The 27447-nt window shown below is 49.9% G+C and overlaps 1 protein-coding gene across 3 annotated transcripts in view; it reads right to left on the reverse strand.

Moving 5' to 3' along the window:
• The window catches only part of Tio (zinc finger domain-containing protein tiptop), a 133517-nt gene that overhangs the window by 60069 nt on the left and 46001 nt on the right, over positions 1-27447 (reverse strand). Inside the window, exon 1 of one of the 3 annotated variants that reach the window (XM_070667944.1) lies at positions 17724-21787. The exons of the other annotated variants lie outside the window; for them this stretch is intronic. The gene's annotated coding sequence lies outside the window, so the exon portion shown is untranslated. Of the gene's footprint in view, positions 1-17723; positions 21788-27447 lie in introns of those variants that run through there. 3 annotated transcript variants of the gene reach the window in all.

The raw sequence follows: 27447 nt of genomic DNA on the forward strand, positions 1-27447 counted from the left end.
TAAAATATCTATCGCAATTTCGCCTCGGTGTCTCCAGTTGTTCGTATGAAAAAGAAAAGGGAGAAGCGGCGGCTTCAGATGCCGACGGCGCGACAGTAATTCGCGATGCGCCGCATGTTTAACGAGTAATGAATTCTGTTAGGCATTAACGGCAAAAGGCCTGCCGCGCGGCTCGCACACCGCTGGCCAGTCGCTATCAAACACGCGCGCGTGTATACTAATCCGAAGATTACTCGGGCTTACACAGAAGTCGCTCGTGGAAACAGAACTCACCGCGGGATAGGCAGGCTTATGACGGAAGTAATTTTTCTTTTCTTTCTTTTTTTTTTTTTTTTTTAAAGAAGCCGCGTGTGAATCATGCCGTGATAACATGCAGATAGCACGCTTCATATCTGCATCGAACTCGTTTTCTCATTTATTTAGATATCGCTATCGCGTTCGTTAAAGAGGAGAGATCAAAGTTAAGACGCTAGAATCAAGATTTCTTGATACCACAAATGTTCTTGAGTCATCAAGTTAATCCTGATTAAGCACGATTTTTTTTTTTTTAATGAATAATTATATGTAAAATTTTCTTGTACCTTTGATTTTTGTTATTAGCTTTCTGATGATTTTTTTAAATATCGAAATTATGAATGAATAAAAACAAAGTAAAGTAATGGCACGTCGGCGTCAGACAGTTTGAGGAGAGTAAAATTAGTGCAAAAAAAAAAAAAAGAAATGGGAAAAAAAAGGTCTAAATTGCTCGTGACCTTCCGCAGATGAGGTCTCTCGTCATCTTGTTGCAGAGTCACATTCTAGTGATTCATCTATGTGGCGAGATCGATCGTATCTTCGATTCCGCTTCCACGCGTCGAGTCGCGTTCGAGAATCCTCCCGCGGTGCGAGAATAAAACAGTAATAACGCGCGTCAATCGTCGGCGAAAATTGCTTGCTTACAAGCGCAAAGTTCATTAGGCTCTAATTACCTAACAGCATTCCTTTATCCCTGTCCACTCAGAGATGACGCCGAGATGAAAGAAACGTGAGAATGCCTACTTTTATTATAATAATTTTCCGCGGCATGTCGACTCCGTCACGGCCCTATTTTTGCACATATATATTATATGACCGGCGGTCATAATTGAAAACGGGATCTCGGCTTGGTTGCGTTTAAAAAGCCTCTTCGAAAATTTGCAAACGAGGGAGAAACAATATGGCGCGCGCGAGAAAGGCTGCTGCATCGAGGACAGAAAAGTCGACGTCTTAGGCGTTTTAAGTTTCCCCAGGTATTTGAGAAGACATCAGGCAACTCGATCTCTCAAGCCGGACGTCGTGCCGTGGAACGCTCGCACCTGAGCCTCTTAGACATTTTTTTCTTCTTCACGGGTTAAACAGGTCGCCCACCTTTGTTAGAGGAGGAAAGAGGGTGCGGAATTTTACTCCGCAATTTCGACCGTAATTAAATAATCAAGGCGGCTTCCTGAATTCGAGAAAGTTGTCACGCGCGACATTTCATCGCGATCTTAATATTTTTAGCAGCACAGAGAGAAGGCTATGTTTTACAGGTGTAACGTGTATTAATTTAACAACGAGTGCAAGGTTCTAATTCAATTTATCAACGCACGCAACGCAAATATCCGGTATAATGTATAAAACTCGTTGATATTTAATATATTTCGGAGCATATTTGTTGCTCTGGCCAAGCCGCCGAACTTAAAATAACGCCGTGAATAATGCGCCGGACACGGTGCAACATTTATGCGGCGTAAGTACGCGCGATAATAAATTCAGACCTGAATTCAGAGAAAAATCGAGCCCGCGCGATCGCGGACGGCGGGATTATTGGCGCCGGATGAATTTTTCATGAGGTCCGCGCGCAAATAAATTGTTTTCCCGGTTGTATGTCGTTAATTGTTAACGCGAAGTAATACGTGGATCGGTCATCAATAATTAACTGGCGGCTGGGCGCGCCAGGTGTGTGTCGGTGTTGCTCATTAATATTTTAATTATTGAAAATGCGGGCGCGCGCGAACTCTCGTACGCACGAGTGGATTAGGATTTACCTACATGATTTGAGGCAGGTTAAGATCGGCACGCCTCGCCGGCTTGCGACCGATACGCGTGGAAGTGGGCACGAGGCCTCTCCTCCATTCATACTTGGGCGGCGAGCGGTTATGAACGGGCGCCGCGCATTATGTAACGCATCGTCGGCCGAGAGGTCTTTTTATATCCGCGCCGCGCGTAGCTAAACGCGCGAGAAGCCGCGGCGCTCTCTTAGCTCTTGAAACTTTCATAATGCGTATCGACAGGTACTCGACGCGAGATCGCTCCTTACTCCCTTCCCCGCGCTGGAGCCCGAAGTCGCGCCTCGCGTTAAAACCCTCCGGGCACTTCTTTTTTTTTTTTCCTTCCTCTTCTGTCGCACGCCGCGAGGTTTATCCCGTTACGAAGTGTTCGCCGCGCGTTTTGGACGTCACGTGAATCCTAATGAGACAAGGGTATTAACGCATATCAATTTCGGCATAACTTCCGACGAGGGAATCTGTGTCCCTCTTAGAAAGAGACTAATTTGTGAGTCAAATAAAGAGAAAATTCTCGAGACAATTTTTTTTATTTTTTTTTTTTTTTTTTTACAGCGTTATAACCCAGTGCTAGTTGTAAACGTAATAATCACAGAATCGCGCGTGTCCAAAAATTGCCGGCTACCATGTTTTTTCTCTTTCAAAAGCTCGAGGTCTTGGGCACCTGTCCGCTCAGCGTTAAATCATAAATAATTAAAGATCGGCGGTGTCTCCTCGCACCGAACTGTCTTCGATCGCGTCAACCGGGTTCTTGCATGCAGATGCGCGGCTCCCGCCGCGCTCCATCAGCTGCCATCGGCGCAATACGCGTTCTCCGACCGACGCTGATCCGACGATCGCGTTATTAATGAATTCTGCGGTGCGGACTGACTGCCCGGCAACGAACAAGGCTCCCTTTCTCTCCCTCCTTTTGTCTCTCTCCTCTTCTTCTCACCCCGGCGAGCAAGCCGATCGCCTCGACGCGATCGGTCGAACGAGTTTCGAACGGAAGAATAGGTGGCACGTAATATACGACGACGTTTATATTAATGAGAAATGTGCCTACGGCAGGAGACACGTCCCATCTCCCCGCCGTTCCCTTCGCCGTCCCTTCGCGACTGTCGATCGCCGGCCGACGACTGCTCTTATTGTTATTATCAGCTCGTCGTGGACGGTCTCCGCGACCCGTTATATCAATGTCGTGCAATCGTCGATCGTTAGAAGCGGCCGGTACTTAACAGGCCCGGTGAGCAGAAATGATTTAAACGGCGACGATTTAAATTACGAGAAACCGGGGGAGAGCCCTTTGCCACATCTACCTGGCGCAGCACGATTGTTTAACGGACACCCCGGGGGAGGGAGGAGGAAACTTCCTCCGCGGATGTAATGCGCCAGTAAAAACCGTCATCGATGACGGTTTACCGCGTGATAAATAGCACCGCGCGAGCAATTCACACTGGCGGGGAACGCACAATGAAATGATAAATCATCCGCGCCCGATGACAACCGCAAATCTGCATAGAGAATAAGGCCCACTGGAAAGTAATAACCGCGCGGTTTCTCAGACTCGGTTGTCATTGTAGCCGCATCGCGTGGCGACGCCGCCGGACGTCGTTTTCCTCCTACGCCGGGAAAATCGCGTGGAAACTTACCGGCGGGCTGCGTCGAAATGGCCGCGAGATCGATTACAATTACTGATAGCCGTGCACGTCGGTCACACACAAAATTATGAAACCCGCGGATCGTATCTGATCGCCGATGCGTGGAAGCGGGTTAATTGGAATCGTACTCGCGGAATCGATCATACCGGTCCGATGCATAGACCGGTCGGTCGCCGGCTATCCGACAGGGCAATCGATAAAATTATGACGAATGGCACCTCGTGACGAGGCCTCAAGACGTCGGCGGGATCTCTCTCTCTCTCTCTTTCTTTCTCCGTCTTCCTTCTTGGTCGTTGGAATTGGGTTACACGGTCGATGAGTCGATCGCCGGAGCCGCGGAGCGATTGAGACCGCCGCAAACTCGAGCGATCGTTCTCGGGAACTCGTCGTTTGGATAGAGAAGAAAAAAAAAAAGGGGGAAAAAAATCCGAGACAAAAGCGTCGTTGTGCCGCAACGCGATGAAGATTTATAGACGCCGCGCATGCCGGTTCTTTTAATACTTGAGCGAAACGCGGCGATCGTCTTAATTGTAGGTGATTAATTTATACGGGCCGCGCTCGCCGCGTGATGAAATACGCCACTCGAATCGCGCTTGCTTAACGCCGGAGTAAAAATCTAATTGACACGCGCGATTGGCACATCTTCAGTTTTTTAATGCAATATAATATTGTTGGTGTGCCGCGTCGAAGCGGTGCTGACGTTCGACTTTATTGCATTAAATTGCATCGCGTTTCCTGGCGAGTCTCGTTAGTCTTTTCGCAATAAGGAAATTATTCCATCTTTGTTTCGACCCCAGCGCAGTTTTGTACTCAAATTTAGTTTCAGTCGCGCCGTTTATTCGCGCAAAGGAGGGATCAGATAACCCGTTTAATTAGAATACGCGTGACGAGAATACTTCGATAACGATCCTGATATCAGCGATTTTGCTGCATCGCGCCTCGCCGCCCGCCGTGGGAAAAGGCGAGCCGAAGGTGACAATAATATCACCTGGAATTATTATCGGCGACGCAGTAACGGGGGCGAGGCCCGTGCGTTGTACAATGTTCGTCAATCGATCGATCCCTGCCGGCCTATCAATCAACCTTGTCAAAAATAATCGATCGACGTGACAATTCGAAGCTGACTCGCCTGGTGCCGGCGAACCAGAGCAAACACCAAAGTATCCAATCAATCAAGCCAGACCGGTCACGCGTTTTCGTTCGACTACGTAATAGAACGAGTCACAAATGTACAGGGTGACGTTTTCGTATTTAATGCACTGCGCCCCGGCCGGCCCGATAAGGTCTCGAGTGATTTTGTTTTAAATCGTATCTGGAACTGCGCTCTCATTTTTGTTTTTTTTGTTTTTTTCTTTTTTTGGAGAACTGATATCTAGACTTGATTATCTAAAATTACGTGTCTTTCTGTGTACACGTGCACGTGCGAATGTTCTTACACAATTTATTAAAGCGTCAGTCATTGTTATATTAAAATATAAAACCGCTCCATTTCAGTAACGACAAAGAACTATTATTTTTGCCAGCGCTGAATGTAATGAAATAATAGTATTACGCTGTTTAGACCTGTATTACAAAAGTTTTCGAACGTATGCCCATTGTGCCAGTCTTGTAATTTCGAATGCTGCAAGGCTCTGAACAGCTAGATATATTTGATTAAGTTTAATTTAATTTAACAATTTTTTTTACATAATTGTAGCAAATGAAATAATTTTCTCGGTACAAAAAACGTGATATTTTACATTTTAATGGGAATTTATATTACATATAACGAAATATTAATTGTATTATATATCAAAAATAATTTTCCAGTAATTTTTAAACAGACATTTTATATTCTTTTTCCATAGTATTCGACCAAAAATCTGCGCAAAAATCAAACTTCTTATTTTTTTTTTATCGTTCGATTATCACAAAAATTAATTAAAAAGGGCAAAAGGTTTACAAAAAGGCCAAGGGCCAATTGTGTTCTCGCGTGACAAGTGAGCGGTGTCCGAAGAATACAAGGAGACGCGCGAGTGCTCCATGCCGAAACGGAAGTTACATCACGGGGTTCGGCTCACAATACAAATAGCGTCCTATTCGATCAAGCACGCTCGATCGATCGGCATCGACAGCAGAGAGAGAGACGTAACTCAATGTCGCGAGGCGGCACGCACCCACGTCTCTCCCTAAACCCACGGGTCTTTCTCCCCCTTGCTTCGTCCCATTACAACCTGTCTTGCAATCGCAAAGGGCAACCTCCTCGTGGCGTCGTCAACTCCACCCAGACAACATCGCCGTTGTCGCCGGGATCGTCATCGGCGCCGGGATTCACGGCAGGTAACTGGCTCCCGCCTCTCGGATGCTTCCCACACGTGTGCACGTCGCACCCGCGTCGCGTCGCGTCGCCGTGTAGTGATTCACCCAGCTTACACGCGACGTCGGTACCGTTACACGTGTGTGGGCACGCACCGAGTCGCACGTGTGCGGTCGGGTATGATCCCGCCGAGGCGGCGGCGCCGTATCGCTCTACAGTGTCATCCGAAAATCAGGCTCACGAGAACTACTAACCCGCGGAAAGCCCTTTATCCTCGGATCCTTAAGTTAACAGCCCTCGTTAAAAAGATAAGGAACAAGAAAATTAGACAGTGACGCTGATTTCATTTTTTTATTTTTGTCTTATTTCATTTTTATAAAAAATTTTCTTGGCTATTGTTTTAAAAAATTTTTCCCGAATTCTTTGGGCGTTTGCGGAGAGACGCTGTTAAAATGAAATTCGAAGTTAGCTTTCGGACACGTGTGGTCTAATACGCAGCGCGTTTCTCGATTTCTAATTCTGGCTGGTACTGTACGGCTGACTCGAGACATTTCGCCACGTCGCTGCGAGAGAGTCTAGATTCTCCGTCCATCACGCAGGAGAGAGAAGAGGGTGAATAGGGGGGGGGGAGGGAGACAGGCGAAGAGATCTATGCGCTGCGGGTTGCACTGGCGGCGTCGCGTTGACATAATGCGCGCAATTATTATCTGGCGTTATCAGCGCCGGTTTCCTGGGCTCGTCCGCGTGCGAGGTGCGTGGCCGCACCGTCGCGCACAATCACCGCGGGGAAAAGCGTGAATGAGCACGGCGCGGCGTCTCGGTGACGTTTTATGAGCGGAATTATCATATCAGCAGCGCGCGGGATAATCGCGAGCTGGTTGATCTTTCAACGATCGTTAACACCGCCGTCAATAACTGGCGGCTAAATCGACGCCGTGATCGCCGAGTGTTCTCGTAATAATTCGAAACGTTTCACGGCTCCAAAACAAGCTAATTAATTTATTGTTTTATTACTAATTACTTTATATACAATTTACAATTAATTTATAAAATGTATTTATGTATAAAAAATCTGTCGAGATTTCTTCCATTGAATATAAAATTATTATATAATTGAGTATGTGAATTTTGAGGACATACGAACGCGGCAGTCTTTTGATCGCATCTCTCTAGCATGCATTGCCAAGTAGCATGAATTATCTACGCTCGCGTATTTCGTCAACAACGCCGCGCGACAATGCGAGAGATAAATGTTCATTCCGCGCCGATTTCAAGCCGACGTTGTAATTCATCGTCGCGTGACATTCCATCAATAGCGCGGCACTATTTATCGCGCAACGAGCGCGTCATACCTATCCGCGCCGTATAAGGAACAGGTGGATACAATCTATGTCCCGAAGATTGAGTCATCAGCGTGCGGACGTGCCGAGATGTAAAGCAGTGCGGCGCCGGGCGATCGAGACGTCGAACGCAGACGCTTACAATTTTTGCGAAATAGACTCGCGATTCGTTAGAAAAATTCTAATGTTTTCTTTGTGCACTATCATATATCATTTGTACCTTTTTATCGCGCACGAGTCGGCACGTCATAATCCTCGCGAGCGTTACTCGGCATTTCTGTTCTCGCATCGATTACGGAATCTGCATGGACGGTTACGTCGTCCAGAAGATGCAACACGCAAAATTGGTCTAGAATCTGACTCATCGGATGTTACGTTCGCGCGCGAAGCCAAGGGGCGTTGAAAAAAGGAGAAAATAAAAAAAAAAAATTAGTGCAGCGATCGGTCCTGAGTCGCGGTATTTTTTAAACGCCGGCGACGAGGGGTCGAAGTACGGAATCAACGAAAGCAACGACACGCGCGGAAAAGGTGTTCGCGTAAGCGCGGATCAACGCGCGGGGAATGATTTATGACGGAGCCGCCGTGGTGACGCGGGCAGCGCGCGTTACGTTGCCGGAGCAGTTCCGCGGCCCCTCGCATAGCGAAACACTTCTGTCACGCGAAATCTGGAGGGCAGCGATGTGAGTAATCTAGTGGGTGATTCACGGAGAAGAATTTTTCCCCGCGCGCTGTATAAAAGAAATTACGTACGAATTGCCGACGGTGGCAGACGTAACGCTGCGCTGTAAAAGTTACAGCGACCGTCGCGCGAACAATAGTTGCAGGAATTTCATAGCAACACGAATATAAAATAATCACGAGGTAATATTAAAATTACGTAAATTTTTATATTTACATATATATTAATAATGTAACTCTTGCAACTGTCATTTGTATCAACTAAACTGAACTTTTACAGCGCGACTTTCCATTATCATAGTCGGTTATTTAAACGTAATATTTTTTTTTTTTTTTTTCCACAACGCGTAATTCAGGGAAAAAGAAAGCAAAATAATTAGACGGTCACTAACTAAAACCGTGCTCATCGCCGATAATCGATTGCGCCGGTAATTAATTAATCAACGTGTCTATCTCGCTGATCGGTGTATTCACACGTGCACGCGATATCGCGCATCTCGCATTTCGAACGCTCTTTTGCGCAACTTTCCGCTTTTCTCGCGGACGATTGGGAAAGCAGCTCGGTCGAGCGCGCACTTGCGTCAACGGATGCATAGTGGCTGCAACAATCGTCGCAACGATCGATCGCGATCTCTATCCGTTATTTAGTCGACGTAAGATCGCAGTTACGGGGACGCAAGGAAATCGGCAGTGTCCCAGACGAATTTCGACGCTCTGGCGCGTCGCGTAAGTGCGTCAAGTATTTCGCGTTCGCTTTCAAATCCTGAGCGTTTTCGAAGCCAAGCGGAACGACTGGCAGCGACCGCGGCAGCTCGGCAGGACGTCAAAAAGCGGCGCGTCGAAATAACACGGGAGACCCGCGTCAAGTAGCGTTACGTAAAGCACGAGTGAGCCGCGATGACGGCAGTTGCGAGAGCGCGACATATGAGAGGCAAATGCACCCGAGCCCTAGAAGCTCGACGGAGGAGCCGCAATTTTTTACCGAAAGCATGACGAAGACGAGGCGTGAGGGGGAGGGGAGACTGGCGGAAGCCCGACAATAGTAGGCGCCAGTTTTATGCAAATATCCGTGTAGCGCGTAAGTTACGAGGAGAGCCCATCAACTTGGCGGCTCCTTTGATCGATGTGGCGCCCGGTGCGCCGCAGCATCCCTGTACCAGGCGTTCGCAAGGCGCCGATTTCTCTGGGATTCCGCGCGACTTCCGTAGAACAAGCGTAAGCACGAGTTTTCGCTTCGTAAGCTGTATTATTTGTCAACTGGAATTCCAACTAAACCTCGACAGCGAAAAACCAAAAAAAAAAAAAAAGAAAAATCCTAAGAATTATGCAGACTTAATCATACGAAAAGTAATATAAAAAAAATTAGAATGGAGAAAAGTAAAAAGTCAATACGCACGGAGGCTTTATTCCGCTTCGAATCGAAAGCGCGAAATAAAAGTGCACGTCGCGCGTTACCGGCGTCGCGCGATCACTGCGAGGTGATTATTAATTAATTAATCCGCCGAAGAGACGTGTTTTTCTTCCGGCGCGTGCATGCATCCATTGTAAAACGCCACATTCACCCGCACGCGCCCGTGCACGGACACTTTGTACAAATCCGAGGTACGCCGATTGCCAATTGCCGGCGAATAAAGAACCTTTCATTCGCGCCGCGACATCAAAAATGCATGTAAAATATCCGTAAACGCCAGGGAAATCCAATCATCCGCGCGCGCCGCGCATTGTTCGCCGCAAATATCATATGTCGCGGGTCCACGCATCCATCCATCTGGGGGGTACGAATTCGCCGGGGACGGATAAAAATTAAACGCCGCTAAGTTACACGGGAAATTCGCGCGCTCATCGGCAAGTAATAGAAATTAATATTGCATTATCGCCGGTGAGGAGCGAGTGCTGGACGAGCGAGAGAGAAAAGGTAGGCGGCGGCTTTTCAGTTAGCCGTCGACGCATTGTTTTTCAGCGCGAGCGCAGCGTCGTGCGGCCGGACTCGTTATCGATAATTAAAAATTGTCAAATGCACTTTGGCCGGTGCGGGCGCATCACGGCCGGAACTCGGTTGGGAAGTAGCCTGGGGGTCACCGCGGGGTACTCACCGGAGGGGTCGGAGAACGGAAGAGGGGGGGGGGAGGGCGAGAGGGAGAGGCCGGGGTCTCTCTGGTGTGTACAGTTGCACGATCATTAGCCGGTGTATTATTACTCGCGCGGATATTAATTGATTTCGAAAACACAATTTTCTGTGCGAATGATCAAAACGGCGCGCAGCCGGCGCTCGGTCCTGACCGCGTTATGCCTCGCTCGCCGCGCGTGTCTACATCATCAGCACGCCTCTAGCGTTTGCTTTTCCCGTTTAGGATCCCTCTGAACCGGCGGTCGAGGGTGCGCTCTAACGAACGTACCGCATGAAATGGAAAACGGCGGGCCTTCGGCGCGCCCGGCGACAATGGGAAAAGGCAGGACGTCGCGCGAAAAACAGCGAGGCTCGCGGTGAAACGCCGCGATGTTATTTATCGCGATCGCACGGGCACCGCAACGAAAATTATTAATCCCCGGGATAGAAGGGAAATAAAGCACGCTTAATGCAAATGTTTACGAGTGATTATGCCGCTGTTGGAATTGCGGGCGTACAGAAGGGGCGCGAAACTTGCTTGCAAAAACGAACGAAAGGAAAAAAAAGGGAGAGAGAGAGAGAGAATTGAATTAAACAAAAATTAGGTATTGACCAGCGAGCGAGAATCGATTTTTCGAAATCGAAGAGGATAAAAAAAAAGAAACAGATTTGCGCGGAAATTGCAAGGCTTGAAAACGGAAGCGGAATCGGTGCAAGGGTTTCGGTCATCTCGAGTGGGAAGGTAACACCGCAAAAAATCGGATCGCGAGAATTGAGAGCGTTTTATTAGCCCTCGTCTCCCGTTCGTCGCCCCCGATTCGCGCGGATTATCGCGGGCGAGAGTCGCTCGGACCCGGCTGCTCTTGTCACCCGGCGTTGGGGCGAAAAAAAAACGAAGTCGTCAGATCGAAAAGTACACACCGATCGTAATTCGAAGTGCAGCGATAACCTTCCGCGGCCGTTCGTTGCGCGGCCACGATTGCATACACGCGCAATCGGTGCGTGAAAATGGAAATCGAGCGAAATGGATTCGCTCGTTCAGAAAAAGCGGACCGGAGGATGGAGGGAACAAAGAGAACGAACGAGGAGCGCGACGGAGTAAATAAAAGCTAAAACTATTGGCTAGATCTGAATTTCGCACGGGGAACGGATGCCTCGTTTCCACGTCCCAATGAAGATGTATTAAAGATACAGATTTGCTTGGCCGGGCTTCGAGCTGGAGTCGCGACCGAAACCAGCCGAGGAGGGAAGATGAGGTGAGCGGATGAGAAGCGAAAAGCGAAAAGGAAAGAGAGACAGAAGTAGAGAGAGAGAGAGAGAAAACGAGAGGGGGACAACGAGCCCCGAAGGCCCGAATATCGATCTCATACATAATTAAATACCAACCCGGCAAAGCATCACAAAGAGAGCTTACTTCAGCTTTGATCTGCTGACAGACGGGCCCCGTCATCGCGGACTTCAATAGGCGGTACTGGAATCGCGGGGGTGTGCTATTGACATGCATGTGTGCGCGGGTGTGCGTGTTTTTCTCGGGCCGTGCGTACACGACGGAGCGCACGCACACGCATGCAGGCGAACGCGAGCGAAGCCTGTTTGCTCGCGCTTTCGCGTCCTCGTTAGGCGCGTGTCTACACGTGTCGGCACGGCACTCACACAGGCTCGGTAGCCCGGCGAAACTACTCCCTTTTGCATTCCACATTAGCTATCTAGGAGCACGCTAACGAATATCGCCGGAGAGCTCGTCGATACGGCGAGCCGGAGAAAAAGAGAAGAGAGAGAAAAAAAAAAAACAAAAAAAAAAGCACGACTGGAAACTGTTCTCCGAGCTAATGATGCACTATGAGAACTCGCGGAAATTAAATGGCGAGCACGTTGAGAAAGTGCACGCATGGGAGAAATCACGGGACGCGATATCAATCGCGGACGTAAGGCATAATTTAATTAAGCCGCATTTTTACGTGAGCGTACAAATTACATTTCTTTGATCAACAAGAGCGCTGATCCCGGCGTCGAAAATCACTCGTGCTAACGAGGCGGGCGCAGGGCGCGCGCGAAAATTTCGGACAAGCGTCTCTGTTTGCGCATAAAATATTCATGAACGCGCTGTTAACGTGACTTTAACGACTAGCGGGTGAGGTGCGGGCCCGATAATCGACCCGCAATTTATCCGCGACATTTTTCTCGCGCTTCCGCGGTCTAATTTATTAACCGGGCGTCTCATTAGCGATCCGCGGGGCGGGGAAGCGAGGGCGGCGTTCCTCATCTACGTCGCGAAATCCCGCGGGCAAACATCAAAGGGACCTTTTAACCCGGCGACATTGGCAGGTGAGCTTACAGCGATTCTATTATTAATCCGTTCACGAGGAATAAGGGGAGCGAGCTCGGCGCGGCTCGAGTGTCCTGACGGGTCTTCATGGATGGATAGACGAGTTGACAAGCAAATAGCTACAGAAGAGAGAAAGAGAGAGAGAGAGAGAAGGGAAAAGGGAGACAGGAAGGCACGCTCTTGATCCTCCTATATACGCGTTCTTTATCTTTCCTGCGCTCGTCTCCCGAGTCGCGTCCTTAAAAATCAGAGGGCACCCCTTTTTAGACCCGGGACAGATCGGATCTGTTACGTCAGGCGTGCCAGAATAGATCTGTCAATCCGGATTGATCGAGAATCCGCCGCCGCTACACTTGCTCGCTGATTTACACGCCAAGATGGATCCGCTCGATCGCATCTTGCCGCCTTGTTCTAAAAGACAACTCCGATAAGCGCGGATAATTAATAATCGTCACCTGATTGCTGCCTGTTTCCTGTTGATAGCGCGGCGTAATTAAAGAAAAAAAAAATAGATATATGTCTAAGAGTCGCAAATGAATATCGGATAAAACACTCGCCGACCGCGTGAGAGAAAGAATATCCGTTCGCGAATGCACGTCTCAATCTTACTTCGTTTACGATTGCGGCGGATGACAAAACACGGGAGAGCGACGGCAGAAGAATAGGAATTTCTCTAGTCGCGGGTTAAATCATAACGACGAGACGGCATCTCGATGCCTGTCCCACGGCGAGAGGAGAAAAAAACCCGCGCGCGCGCGCGATAATTATCCTCGATCCGCCGTTATCCGCCGACACGTAAAAGCGGAATCTCAATCTCGTCATTACTCGCTTACGAAACTGACTCATAAATCAACGGAGTCGTCGTAGCACTCCCTATCGCGGACGCGGACGTACGTGATGCAACGCGGCTCTCCGCGGAGGAGCGGCCGCGCGCGGACGTGGATTTACGACGGCGACGACGACGAATTTCTATCGCGCGGAATGCCGTCGGCCGTGTCGCGATTTGTCGATATCCACGAGCAGGCCGAGGCGAAAAGTAACGCGCGAGAGATCAACTAATTTCTTAACGACTCGAGTTTCAGGATCGGTCGCGACCGTCGGCGAAGCCGCGAAAACGTTCGGACAATAATGCTGACGAGACATTAATGATTACGCGCGTTAATTCGACGCGCTCAACGAGATGCAATAAACAATAGGCACGTAAGTCGAAGCCACTTCGATTCCTATGAATCCGTAATGACTCGTCATACGTTGTATCAGAAGCGTCTCGCGATGACACGACGGATTTAATCGCTGTCCGGTGATATCATGTCCGCTTCGCTGCAAGTTAACGAATTTTAAGGATATGACCGATGAACAGTGAATTTATGAATATATATATAAATATTAATATATATATATATATATATATATATATATATATCAAATATATATATATATCAAATATATATATATATAAATTTCTTTAATGATTTTTATGCATTATTTTTCTACTTACACATATATCGTTTTATATATTTTAATAAAATATAAACTTTTTATAACATACATGTATTACATGCTTATAGACTCGCATAATTATTTTCGTTCTAATCGCCGAGTCGGTTCTCAATACCCGCCGGTTAATCGTTTAAGCGCGCGGTTATTAAAAAGTTGTTATTTAATTAATATGAGAGACGCCAGGGAATTTATCTCTTATACGATGTTTGTCACATCGGATTGTCTCGTAAATATCGAGCGGCCGCCGCGGCGCGTGCACTGTGCAAAAGCGGATTGCTCGCAGCGAGTTTAAACCGTGGAAAAACGGTAAACGAACGTGCGAATGTGTTACGTTCGCAAGACGTGGCGCGCGTCAGGTAATCACGCAACTTTTTCGCAGTCTCCCGCGAGATAAAGCTGTATGAAAATGGCCGTCGCTTTCCACATCTCAATGCAATTTGTTATTGTAAAATCTTAATTTGATTTGTGCTGCACGTGCGAGAGTTATCCTCACCTCAGAACGTACGGCGTTAAGTTATTTGCCACGCTATTGTAAATTTTATTCGAGAAAACAAATTAAAAAAAAAAAAAAAAAAATTAATAAAACAAAATTAACTAAAATAAATAGGAAAGAAAAAAAAAAGGCCAAGATGTATGCTAAGCATCCATCGTCGAGTCCCGTTCGGACGGACTCGTGAAACAATTCCTATAAATTGCCGAACGTGCGTAAGCACAACGCAGCCTGTCTTCTTTCACGCGGACGCGCCTCGTGGACGCAATAAACATCTCAATATTGATACCGACGCAATATGCGAGCACACTTCGCCCGATCCCGCGCGACCCTGAGGAGTCCTCTCCCTCCTCAGGTGTCCGGGGCTGAAATAATAAACTAATTCTCGTTCGCGTTTACATCAGTCAAGCGCGAGCATAAGCACGGTCGTTAAAATAACACGCGGGCAAACGGAAGCTCGCTCTCCTCGTTTCCCCTCGCGTTGAACGTTTCTCCCGAATGTTATAACGCGCCTTTTAATGCGCAGGGCGTATTACGCTCGGCGGACGACAATGCGCTGATTAAATATCCCCGCGAGTTGCGTAACTCACGGCGATCGCGTCGAAACGTCTCGAGCGCGGCAATAAAAGTAAAACAGCCGGCCGGTTTGGTACGAGAGGACTTCGGGATTACCATCGACAGCGCAGGCGAGCATGACGTCGGGTATCGGCGAGAATAATTGCGAATCATCGCGATTCAGCGCGCGTTAATGCACCACTTCTGCGAGAACGGGCGGCGGGGTGATTGACAGGCCGAGCTCTCACCGATCGCGCCTGCCTGCGCCTTATTCGACCCGCTGCATCCCGTTAATTGCGTCGCGGGGCTCTCTCGGCCCCGAAATAAGGTTAACGATAAAGGCGCGACGTCGCGCGGGCTTCCTTTCGCCGGCTTCCGCGCGCGATTCGCTCCGCGTGTCCGCGCGAGGAGTGCCGGCCGCAAAGGCAAACACTCCCGTTAGAGAAAAAGAAGACAGCGAAGAGAAGGAGAGAAATTCGGGTCGACCGGCCCCGGAATCGGACGCTACGAGGTCTCGTCGCGCGAACCGACGTGATCGAGGAGGCCGCGAAAAAAATCTCCCGCGATGACGCGCTTTCAATCCCCGAGGACCCACTTCGGCTAGCTTCAGTAGCGTGGAGCTCGCAATTAAAACGCACTGTCAACGCCAGCGTTTACCGCATCCATCAGACCGAAGATGGAAAGCGTGTCAAGAAGCGGCCCCCGAACCCGCCGGCCTGGCGGGTGGCGAAAGGGTGGAGGGTCCACTCGACGCTCCCTCCCGCCCTCTTCTGCGTGCTGCGTTCGCTCAAAAATGCATTTTTCAGGCGCGATATTGATGAACTGACAATTAGCGCGGATATGGGGGTAAACCATACGATATATACGGACAGACACGCTCGCACACGCGCTTTTTCCCCTCTTTCTCGTTTTTTCGTTTTTTTTTTCTTTTTTTTTTTTTTGTAGCTCATTATGGATAATGTTAGAAACTACGCGAACGGGGCAAGGCGGGAGAGATTTGAGAGTCAACCTGGAGACACTTCTAATCATCCCGCGACGTCGATCGCGGCGATCATAGTTAATTATAGTTTGGTTATTATATTATTCCCACACGACTTCTGTCTTCGTTATCGGCGGCGAGAATCGAGATATAATCTAGGCGAGAGGATTGAAAATTCGCGGAACGAAGTTAAGAAAATGGAATTGAATCTCGCCGGTAAAACCGACCCGCAATTACGTTCCTTCAAAAGCTTTTAGCGAATAAACCTCGAGAATTAATGACGCGTTATTGTCGTTATTCGCGAACGGGAGGGACATTTAGAGAAATGCAACGTCACCTGTCACTTTGGGCGCACGCAACGGCGAGTTAGACGGCAAAATTCAGCCGCGCCGCATTTTTAGCACAAAGATTCACTCTAACCAGTGGCAACTACATTCCGTTTTCCTTTATTACGTCAATCCGGGTGCGATTAAAATAAGCCTGACATTAAATACATTTCCCCACTCTCGTTCTAATCGGCGCATGCATTATGACGCACGTGACGTCTAGTCGCGGGGCACTGACGTTTTACCAATCAAAATTCGACCCAAATCGAAATTAGCCCGTCGAGCACGTGTCGATAATCTCACGTATTGCACATCACATCACATTCGATATAATATCACATTTTACAAGGTCTGAACGCTTTAATATGTGTCACTCGCGCGACAGGAAATCACGGCGTTTTTACTCTGACAGCTCGTAAGATATTCCGGAATCGGAGATACCGATACAGAGAGGGAGAGAGGAGAAGGCGGAAAACGAGTCTGTGTGCGAGGGACGGCAGACAGAGAGCAAGAACAAGCCGCGTGACGGAGGGAATCCAAATCGCGAGGACGCGGTGAAAATAGATTCCGCGCGATTTAATCCGCCGCGGCTCGATCGAGGTTAATGCGGCGCGACGTTAATTTTCCGAAGGGGTTGCGACGTAGGATGCTGGGCCGTGCACGAGGGATTACACCGGCGATTCCCCGCCACCTGCTGCGCGTCTCGCCGCTTTTGTTTATGCAAGCCGCGCGCTCGCGAGAACCCACGCGGCGATCTCTATTTCCGTTCTTTTTTTATTATTTTATTATTATAATTTTTTTTTTTTTTTCTCTCTCTGGCTCTTTTCCTCAGTTCAACGCTCCTTGAACCCGCGAATCGCTTCTCTCTGACTCGCAGGACCGGTCCTGCAGTTCGCAACGCGAAAGTTCGCGAGGGAAAGGGTGAATTAATCGGTTGCGTAATTGCGAAGAGGAGAAGCTGAAAATGAATTTTCCCAGATTCAAACTCTCGTGCTTCACTCGTGATTCTCGGAAAGTTCGAATTGTTTTGGAACGGAAACTGGTCACACTCCACGCGAGAAACCGAAACAACTTTTTTTTCTTTTTTTTTTTTTTTTTTTTTACTCCGTCTGTTTTAATCGCGAGGCAGCGAGCGAACTGTTTACGTATAGAATAGCACGAAACGACAGGGCTCGGGTCGATGTTTAAAGGGTCTACTCTGTTTCACATTTTCGTTTTTGTTTCTCGGGAGTCTCGAAGCGCTATCGCTTATTTTCACTGTTGACCCGCCGGCGATCGAACGGGCCGAGTGTTACGTGACGGCACTTGACGGATAAGCACATTCCGATACACGGAACTCTCGAGCGAGACTCCTCGCCGATAAACGCGACGTGCGGGCCGCGGTCGGTTACCGGAAGCGCATGAATCACAACGGCGCACTCACCACGAAGTAGTGGTTCCACCGGGCAGGATACGTCGGTCCCGGCGTGTCGTCGCCGATGCCTCGGGCGCAGCGCCGATCCTGGTCCAACGATCACGACGGCAGGAACAACGCGGCGTTGGGACGGCGTGCATCGGGACGCGTCTCGAGTGCGTAATTCTCGGCACCATATCACCACGTCATCGCTTCACGACGTCGTCGCCCCGACGTGACTACTCAGCCAGGGGAGCCAGGCACAAGTCGGGGACGGAGCGGCAAGGGACGGCTCTCACCATTCACTAAACTATTTCTCGCGCGCGGTTCTCGGTGGTCACTACTATTTCGTTCGCGTGCACCCTCGCTTCGCGAGCGACGTCCGTCATCGCGCGGTGTCGCGCACCGGAACCTCGAACTCTCCCGTCTTCGGGACCGCTTCGCTGAGAGTAAATGAAGAAAGGCTCGCGGTGCCGCGGCGGCGTGTCCGCCGCTTGGAAACGGAGGCGAAAGCAAAGACCCACCCGCGACGGCAGCACGTGGCGCACTGACGACTCCGCGGTCATCTTCCCCACCTCTGCCCCCTCCATCGTGGCATTGTCGACCCCTACCCGCGCGCGCGCCTCCACTTTGCTCCCCGCAACCACCGCTTGGGTACCCCACTACCGATGGGTGCCCTAGCGGGGCGCCGGGTCTCTCTCCTGGCCCCACCATCGCCCTCCACCCACGCCCCCATCCCACTCTCCTCCGAGTTCTCGAGAGTCTTTCTTCCTCGCGAGTCGCCCTTCTCGTCTTCTGCGGCGATGTGTCTCGAGGCTGACTTCTTTTTTTTTTTCTTTTTTTCTTTTTCTTCTTCTTCTTCCCTTCTCCCCGCTCGCCTTCTTTTCCACCGAATCTCTCCGATCCGTCTCACCCGTTCGCTCGTCTTTCCGCGCGTCCGGCCGCGATTTCTTTGGGACGACACGCGCTCGACGTGTCCTCACGATTATTCGGAAGATATTTCGTACCTTCGGCGTCGTCACGTCACCGAGCGTGACGCAGGTGAGAAAAGCGGCCGGCTAAGAGTGACGTGGTAATTTGCTCGCGCCAACTTCAACGAGGCGCAGCGAACCCGCGCGCCAGAACAGTTTCTGAGATACAGATTTTATTAACGCGAGGAGGATCCTCGCGCGTCGGCAACTCGAGGCGTGAATAATTCCGATAACGCCAACTCCGATATGATTATCGCTACAAATATAAACTCGTACGAAAATTTACTTTCTTCTTCGTGAACTTTAACTTCAGTTTTCTAAATCAATTTCTTGCTGAAACTGTCACAGAAAAAAAAAAAAAAAGGTGTGTTACAAAACTCTCGTCTCGTAAGTTTTCGGACAAGTTTCGCACGCACCTTTCTATATTTTTTTCGAGATCACTCCGACAATCATATTCATTAATGAGTAGAAATAAATTCTTACGATTAATATTATCTAACATTTAAAGTTTTCGAGGGTAATTTTTTTTCGCGTAAAATGATTCAGAGGGAACGTTTTCCCGCTGGCAGTGGCGCAGCGGCCTCGACTTAACCGACTTCCCGCTTCCCACAACATTTAACCGCGCAAAGTGCAGCCTCGTGTTTCTCCGTGAATTTTTATCCGACCGATCGGGCGTCTCGATATCTCCTCCCCGGGAGATCGAGCCACATTCCGCGAAACGCGCGTCGCGATTATGTAATCCTTTTATAATGATCTCATTAAAGTTAGACCGGTTAAGAGTAGAATTTACAAACAGTAATACGATTTACTTAATAATGATTTATTTCGCGCTTATGACGCCGTTTGCAGCCGTAAATTTCCCGGCGCCAGACATTTATTGCCCCGGCCGTGCCTACGTACGTAGGTCCTCTGCTTCCGAGGTCCAGCGGGTGCTGCTTTTGCGCTACGAATTAGACAGTCGGGGGGGTGGGTTGGCGGCGACGCTTTTTCGTTGAAGTTACAGCGGCCGAGATAAGAACCGAGACCGGTCGATCGTCGGGGCTGTCGGGATTTACGGAAAGACGACTCGATCTTCCGCCAATTTGAAGGCTGCTGCCTGGTGCATCATCCGGGATCATTCGGTCCGCCGTTATCGAGAGAGTCCACCAAATCCATCCTTCGGTCCCTGCCACCGGTCCCCGACCCTTGTTAGCGCGGGAATGTAAATCAACTCGTAATAGCGTGGCAGCTGGGGATTAAGCGACCCGCGGAGACGGGCGAGAAGGTACGAAGTACTGTCGACACGGCGACGACGACGTCGTCGACGGCGGCGTAGGTGGGGTTCGGGGGAGAGGGCACCCTTCTCTCCCCCCTTTTCGTCCCGGAGCATTAGGAGTTCGGTAATAAATCTCGTTGAAAAAACGCTCGCGCGCTCACACACGCGGGCACCGAAGGTCTCCTCGCAGGCACGTCTTCCACCCTTCCACGCCGTCTATCTCGTTCGGTTCGGTACATCTGTGCCCGCGAGTCGGGAGAAAGAAAGACGGAAGGGTGATCGAAGGACCGGAATAGGACAGAGTTCTCCCTTTTCATCTCTTTCCGCGCGGCTTAAATCGCCCACCCCCTATTCCCCGTCGCGCACCGACGAAGTCGGCATGATCTATGCACGCCATGCGGAGGCGAGTGTCACGGTTTGCTTGATGCATTGGTCCTCACTTGACCCCTTACTCCCTTCGTTCTCGTTTCGCGCTGTTCTTCCCTCCCCTCGTCTTTTCCTTTGCCCTGCGTCTTGCCTATTTTCCTTCCACCCGCGATTCAACCCCTCTCGTCGTCGTCGACCACGAGTGAAAGCGGCAGTCATTCTCGTGGAAACCGAGCGCACCACCCACGTATACGCTGAGAAGCAGATATGACGAAGGCACCTACGAACGTGATTTTAGCGTGTGCGTCGAGTTTCACATGTACCGCATGTATATACCGCGCCGGCCGGTTTGCCGATGACTGATTTCTCCCCGTTCTCTCATCCCTTGCCTCTCCCGCTTAGGATTATTACGTACGCTAGCCGCTGTCGCCGCAGAAAACGTCACATTCGCTCTTCGGTGTACATAAGTCAGGCACGACGAGACGAGAGGCCCGTAAAAGAATGACGGAAAGAGAAGAATGGTGCGTTACGCGTAACAAAGTACGCCCGCGAAATAATAGCTGCTCGCCGTTTGCAAAAAAAGCGTGGCGCGGGGAGAACGATTGATTTGAACGACGAGCCACTTGATCAATCAGCTTTCACGAAGACCCGGAGTATCTCCGAGTGCTCGATAACGCGACAGTGTTGCAGGTCTCGAATATACGAACGATCCGAGACGTGGAAATAAAAAGTAATAAAGCCTAAGACAAAAACATTTGTTATCCTCCTGTGTAAAAAAAAAAAATGGCGTCACGCGTGAATTAGTTGTTTATTCCTGCCGCTTTTCCGCGACGTTGATTTATTCTCTCTCTGTCTGCTCCATGCCAAGCGAAAGTAATCGCCAATATTATTGCGTACGATTTAAAAAGAAAGTACATTTTTAAGAAGCATAAATATTCGGACTATTAAATAAGCTTTAGGACTTGGTCGAAAACAAATTTTATATCGACGATTATCTGGGAACGCGAAAGTAACGGTCTCGGAATCACGGATGCATTTGTTCGTAATATTTTTACTTTGGAGACGCCTCGAGCTCAGTGAGCACATAGAAAAAACGTAAACAGAACTGGACATCGAGCTCGGCGCTTCCGAGAATTTTGCTCGAGCTCGGCGCTTCCGAGAATTCAGCGCGAGCAGGACAGCGCGCAATTGACGATCGGCACTATCGCTCTCTCACTCTCTCACGCGGTACTCTCTTTCTCTCCAACGCCCGAAATCTCTAACGGTCACTTCAGTCTAGTTGCGAAGCCTCGGGCGCGAGGACGTATTGGTAATCGCTCCGAGAATTTTGCTCGAGCTCGGCGCTTCCGAGAATTCAGCGCGAACAGGACAGCGCGCAATTGACGATCGGCACTATCGCTCTCTCACTCTCTCACGCGGTACTCTCTTTCTCTCCAACGCCCGAAATCTCTAACGGTCACTTCAGTCTAGTTGCGGAGCCTCGGGCGCGAGGACGTATTGGTAATCGCTCCGCGATTTCGCGCGTTTTCGATCGCGGACAGGACAATCTCGCGTACGAATAAGTGCCGAAGTGGCAGTTCGCGAACGAACGATCATTCTCTGCACCCTATGCTATTCTACTCGTCATTCTGTACTCCGTTCTGCGCCTTGAAAAAGTACCTCGGTAAGGACAGGTTATGTAGCCGGCGGACCGCGCGAAGCGCGCGGAGCGTCCGACGTGAACCGCGCCGCGCTCAGCGTTGCCAATTCATTTCACTCGTCATCTCCTTCGACGCGACGTTCAGCGGATTCCGGCAACCGCCATTACGAGAGCATCAGATCCGCACCTCGCGCGTCTTCTTCGTCGCGGCCGAGACTCATCCCGTTGCGGACAAGTGACTTTTAACAAACTTGAGGACGATACAGTGCGCGGGGGACATTGAATCTGAATCGTGACGATCGACATGTCGCGGCCCGTCGTCTATTCCACCGGCGCGAATTAACCGAAGAATCAGAAGTGACCTGGCTGTACATCGTGGCGTTTCTTGCGTCGAGGACGATTGGAGTGAAGACCCAGCGCGGCGGAAAATAAACAACGCAGCGAAAATCGCGAGTGCAATTTTCTAAAACGAATGATCGTTCGTCGGGGTTTTTAACTTTAATAAATCGTAAAAAAATCGCCGCGATAATCCACCGTCATTCTCTCGGTCGTTCGTCTCTCGAGTGATTGTGTTAAAGATTAGTGATAGTGATTCTAAAAAAAAGCAGAGCAGTGTAATACAGTGCCGAGTGATGTCAAGTGCTACAACACGTCGAGGATAATCCAGAAACTGCCACGGGAGGAAGGAAGGAAGGAAGGAAGGAAGGAAGGAAGGATGGAAGGACGGAAAATAATCTACCCCAGCCTAACCGAAAGCAACGAATGTAAGTAAACCGGCGACACGCCGTAGATCACTCAAATATAATTAACGCAAAGAAATCATAATTAAGTAATGTCCGAATGTAATTGACGCGCGCGAATTGATATCTTAATAAAAAAACAGCGCGCGCATGGCGTCTTCTTAGTTTGTAACAAAAAGCAGGTGTAATTTCGTACGACGGAAAATTGTGCGGGGAAAAAATCTGGCGTCGACGTTTTCCGGTTTTCCGCTAGGATAAAGTCGGGGGGAGAGGAGGGAGGGAAAAAAAAAGGAAACATTGGGAGGCGGTTTTCGGTTTTCGGCAGGCCGAGGTCAGGAGGGTAGGAGGGCCCGAGAAAGAGCCCTCGAGCCGGAGGGAGGATCCGACGCGAATAGTACGACGATGGTTACATTCTACGGATCAGAGAGCTCGATAGCGTGCCGAAGTCGAGGCGAACGGCAATAAATCCATTTTTCGTGAAGGGTCGGTCGAGGGGCGAGTGCGCGCCGGGGTCTGATTAGCAGCCTGACTCGGCCGTACAGGATGACAGCCGGTGAGTTATAATATTGCCCATCCATCTATTTATCTACTCCATCGCCTTTCTCTCTCTCTTACCCTTCCCTCCACTTCTTCTCGCCCCGCGTCGCTTCGTCCCTTTTCGCGGCCGCCCTTCTTTCTCGTTTCTTCTCCCTCGACGCGTAAACGTTCCTCTTCCAATACCGCTCAAATATCGGAAGCGGCCTGCGTGCGTTCTGGAGAACAGGATAAATATAAATTAACCGTCGGCCGAGGGATGCAGGACAAAGGAGTCGATTCTCGATCCCGCGGAGACTCGCCTGGTCCTCGACGTAGGGGAGGCGCGATTTGTCGTACGCGCGAATTTGCGTGATCGCCGACACGCAAGAGTGACAGCTGGGCCGCAACGATTCGGATCGCGTGCACACGCGCGAGTCATCCCCCCCTCCCCTCCATATATTTCGAACGCCAGCACGGAACGGCTACTTTCGATTAAATCAACGTGACGCAATAATCCTCGCGGATTTATTAACACCGCTACCTTCATCCTCATTTAAACATTTTATTTGCCGGAAATCTTCGGCGTTCGATGACAGTTGCTTTCACAACGAGACTCTTTTGTCAGATCTTGGTTAAAGAACCGGCCTGAAATTTCCCCCGCGTCTCTCTCCCTTCCTTCCGGTGTCCCCTTTAAAAAAACATAACACACTACATATATCACGTTCAAAGAGCCATTCAGAGGCACGCCGCTCTCACGTGGCAATAAAAAATAGTAGCGCAACAATAAAGCTTCGAGTAATGCTTAATTCGACGGCGAGGAGGCGCGGGGTTACGGCGATCAAATATTCACGGGATTCGGCCGTTCCGCCATAAAACCGGTAGCGGCGTCGAGTGCCGGCGTTTGCTTCGCGCGACAGGAGGAAGACGGAATTAAGCTCGTATGATAGCGCGCGAGGAGGGTGACCCGTCGCAAATCTTCTCGGCTGAAGGCGAGCGGCGGGACACCTCTCTATACATTTTGAACGGGAAAGACGCGGCGTCCCGAACTTTCGACGGGAACCAGTTCATATATCTGAAGTATGGTCGCCATAAATAAGCGACCTGTCCGTTTGCTCTGTTCGCCCAGCCCTCCTCGCGAATCTCGCTCCTTCCCCCGGGTCCCTTCTTCTTTCCGCGCGGACCGTCTCTCGTTCTCTCGCTTTCTCTCTTCCTCCGCCAGCTTCTCCCCTTCCGATCGCCCCTGAATTTCCTGCAGTCGTAATATCGGAGCCATGCGAAGCGAGCCAGTCGCCGGAGGAAGTATTTCACCGGCGCGGAAGAAGGAAAAATCGCGATCGTCCCTCTCCCTTTTCCGCATCTCGTCGCCGTCCGACTCCTTCGAGTGATCGTGCGTGTCAACGGCATTGCAGAATCCGAGAGGGGTGAAGAGAGAAACGGGGAAAGAGAGAGAGAGAGAGAGAGACAGCTTCGACGGACTGTGCACGTTCTACGAAATCAATTCTTAAGTCCGACATATTTCAGGTTGGCTGATCGTGACTGCACTTGCCACCGAGATCAATTCCCGTGATTGATTGACCGACTGGTTTGCTCACTTTTTCACTCCCAGTCTCTTTCTCTCTCTCGCTCGCTCCTCAGGCACGTTTATCCCCCCTTGCGTCTTTTTAGTCTAGCGTCGATACTTGTGCAATCATGATCGCCGGCTATTGCGCGAATAATATGCGCATATTGCTATCACTTGCGGATAGCATCGCGTTATTGGTACGTACATCGTTCATACGGACTCGGAGAAGTCGACGCTAAAAACTGCAATAAAATACGCTCGGCTGCTCGCGACTTCTTTTTGCAAAAGCTACCGCGACGATGCACATGCAGATTCGATTGCGGAAAGAAAATAATTAATTTCGCAAAAACGAAATACGTATTCTTTTCTGAGTCGCGTCTTAATTATTACTTCAACTTGATTTATTTCCAAGCGCATTAATTTCTCGACAAGAGCCACATTGATTAAACGACAGATTCCGCTACACAAAAAAAAAAAAGAAAAAAACATTGCAAAGTAAAGTTGTACCTAATTTTCTTACGTTAGTAAAGATAGCTGTCAGCGTTCAATTAGGTTTAGTCCATCCCAGAAAAACAATTACTTGTTTCAATTAATAACGAAATTTAATTAATGTCGAGCCCGCCGCGCCGAGGTATGCGCAAGAAGCGGAAGGGTCATGCGGCATCGCGCGGCCCCTTTTCCTCTCCCCCGCGACCGCAACGAGGGCCGCAAAATGTGATCGCAGCCGCGGTACCGAGAGCCACGTAGACGCGGAGACAGACCCGCATTTGCGGCACGGTCGCATTTCTGTAGGCCGGGTAGAGGAGGCGAAGCGGGTGAGTCTCGCGCGCGAGCGAAGCGGGAGAGCGAAGCGAAGCGGAGCGGGAGTGATTTATGCTAAGTCGCTGATGCTAGGGCCCCGTGTACACGCCGCCGGTCGGCCATCTTGGGCTCCCCTCGTTTCTCCGGGGGCCCTCGAATCGATTGACAGACCCGCGGTCGATCGCCGCTTAACGAACTCTCCCCCTCCTCTTTCTTCCGCCACGTTCTCCAGACGCCTTCCTACTCGCCACTACCGGTGTCCCTTCCTCCCTCCTGCGCCCTTTGCTTCCACCGGCTGCCAACAATAAGACACCTTCCATCCTCCTCGTCTTCCTCCGCTTCTGCCGTACCCTCCCCTATCTCTTCGATTGCTCTCCCGGGTTTCTGTTAGTCATCGTCCTCCTCTCGCAGCGGGAGGAAATTGATATTCGACTTTTTCACCGAGGCCGCCGGCAATTGATGTTAACCTTTCGGCTTGAAAGCACGGATCGGGAATGATTTGTAGAAGTTAATTCCCCTCGGTTGCCGATCCCGCGCGCCGTACACTTCTCTACGCGTCTCTACTTTCTACATCACTCGAGCGTACTCGGCGCTTAAAAAGCCGCTGAACGCGCGACCGCTCGGCGCATTATTCGGGAGAGCAGAAACCGACTCCGGTACAGTTTCTTGATAAAGAACAGACTCGATTCTTGACATTGCGCGGAGGGCCGCAACGTGGGGATCGTCTTCGCGTATCTGCAGCTTCGGGGGTCGTCTTACTTTCGCCGCATCGATATCCGCTCGGGATTGTTTCTTCCGGAAAGTCAAGCGTCTGCTCTAAAAGATTTTCGCGAGCTTCTTAAAGATCTTTAAATCTCCAGCCGTTAGTCAGGCCCGGATTACGTCGTTAACATAATTTATTTACAAACGTCCAACGCACAATTAAAAAAAAAATTAAAAAAATAAAAAAAAAAATGGGGAAAGAAGATAAAATGGTGATACTCGACAAACATATTTCACCGGCGGGTTACGCCGACGTGCGAGAGAGATCCGTCAAACTTTTACAGCGCTGGACCCCAGATGCCGGATTCCCTCTCGATTGCACCCGGGCTCGTAAATATTTGGCCGGCGTATGCAACTCCGGCCGCTTCTTTCGGCCGCGTTTCATCCGTGGAAAACCCGTCCGCGCTCTGATTTCTGTCCGTCAGCGGCGGTCAGATTTACGGCGTCGCGCGAGGGGCCTCCCCGGTCGCCCCCGTACGGGACCCCCGGGGGTCCCGACGCAACAATGAAACCGCGCCATTTGTCACAGAGGCGCTTCCTCCGTTTCTAATAAACGTTCGCCCTACCGTCGTTCTCGTCGTCGTCGTGCGGCACGGATCGACCTTTGCCGCCGTTTCGCGGATCGTGATATCCCAGAGAACTCGGTGCTCTCTCTCTGTTCCCGTTCTCTTGTCCCCCCCGATCGCTCCGTTTCGCTCCGCTGCCTTGGCCAATGGCTCTCCTCACCCACTCGCGCTCGTCGCGGCGACAAAGAGAGAAGGTATACCGGAGGAGCGTAGAAACTACCGCGGTGGGATGCGGCGTGCCTACGTCCGTACTTTCACATGCCGGCACAATGCACCAGACCATCGAGAAATTGTCATACAAATTGTCGCTTATTCAGCAACGATGCCAAAGCGACAATGTATCCGCGTACAGGCCTGCCGACCTGGAGCTAAGTCTGCCGGGAAGATCACCGGTATTTTTCATCGGGCGAATAAGAATGCCATAAACGGGAGAGAAAAGAGAAGCTGAATATCGCGCGAATAATTTGATATCATTTGCTCTAAGTACCGCTGAAGTAATTATACTCTTATTTCAATAATTCACTACGTTAATAATTATTCATTATGTTAATAATATATTGTTTGCATGTTAAGTGCA

Source organism: Cardiocondyla obscurior, linkage group LG16 (genome assembly GCF_019399895.1).
Source record: "Cardiocondyla obscurior isolate alpha-2009 linkage group LG16, Cobs3.1, whole genome shotgun sequence".
Classification (NCBI taxonomy): Eukaryota; Metazoa; Arthropoda; class Insecta; order Hymenoptera; family Formicidae; genus Cardiocondyla; species Cardiocondyla obscurior.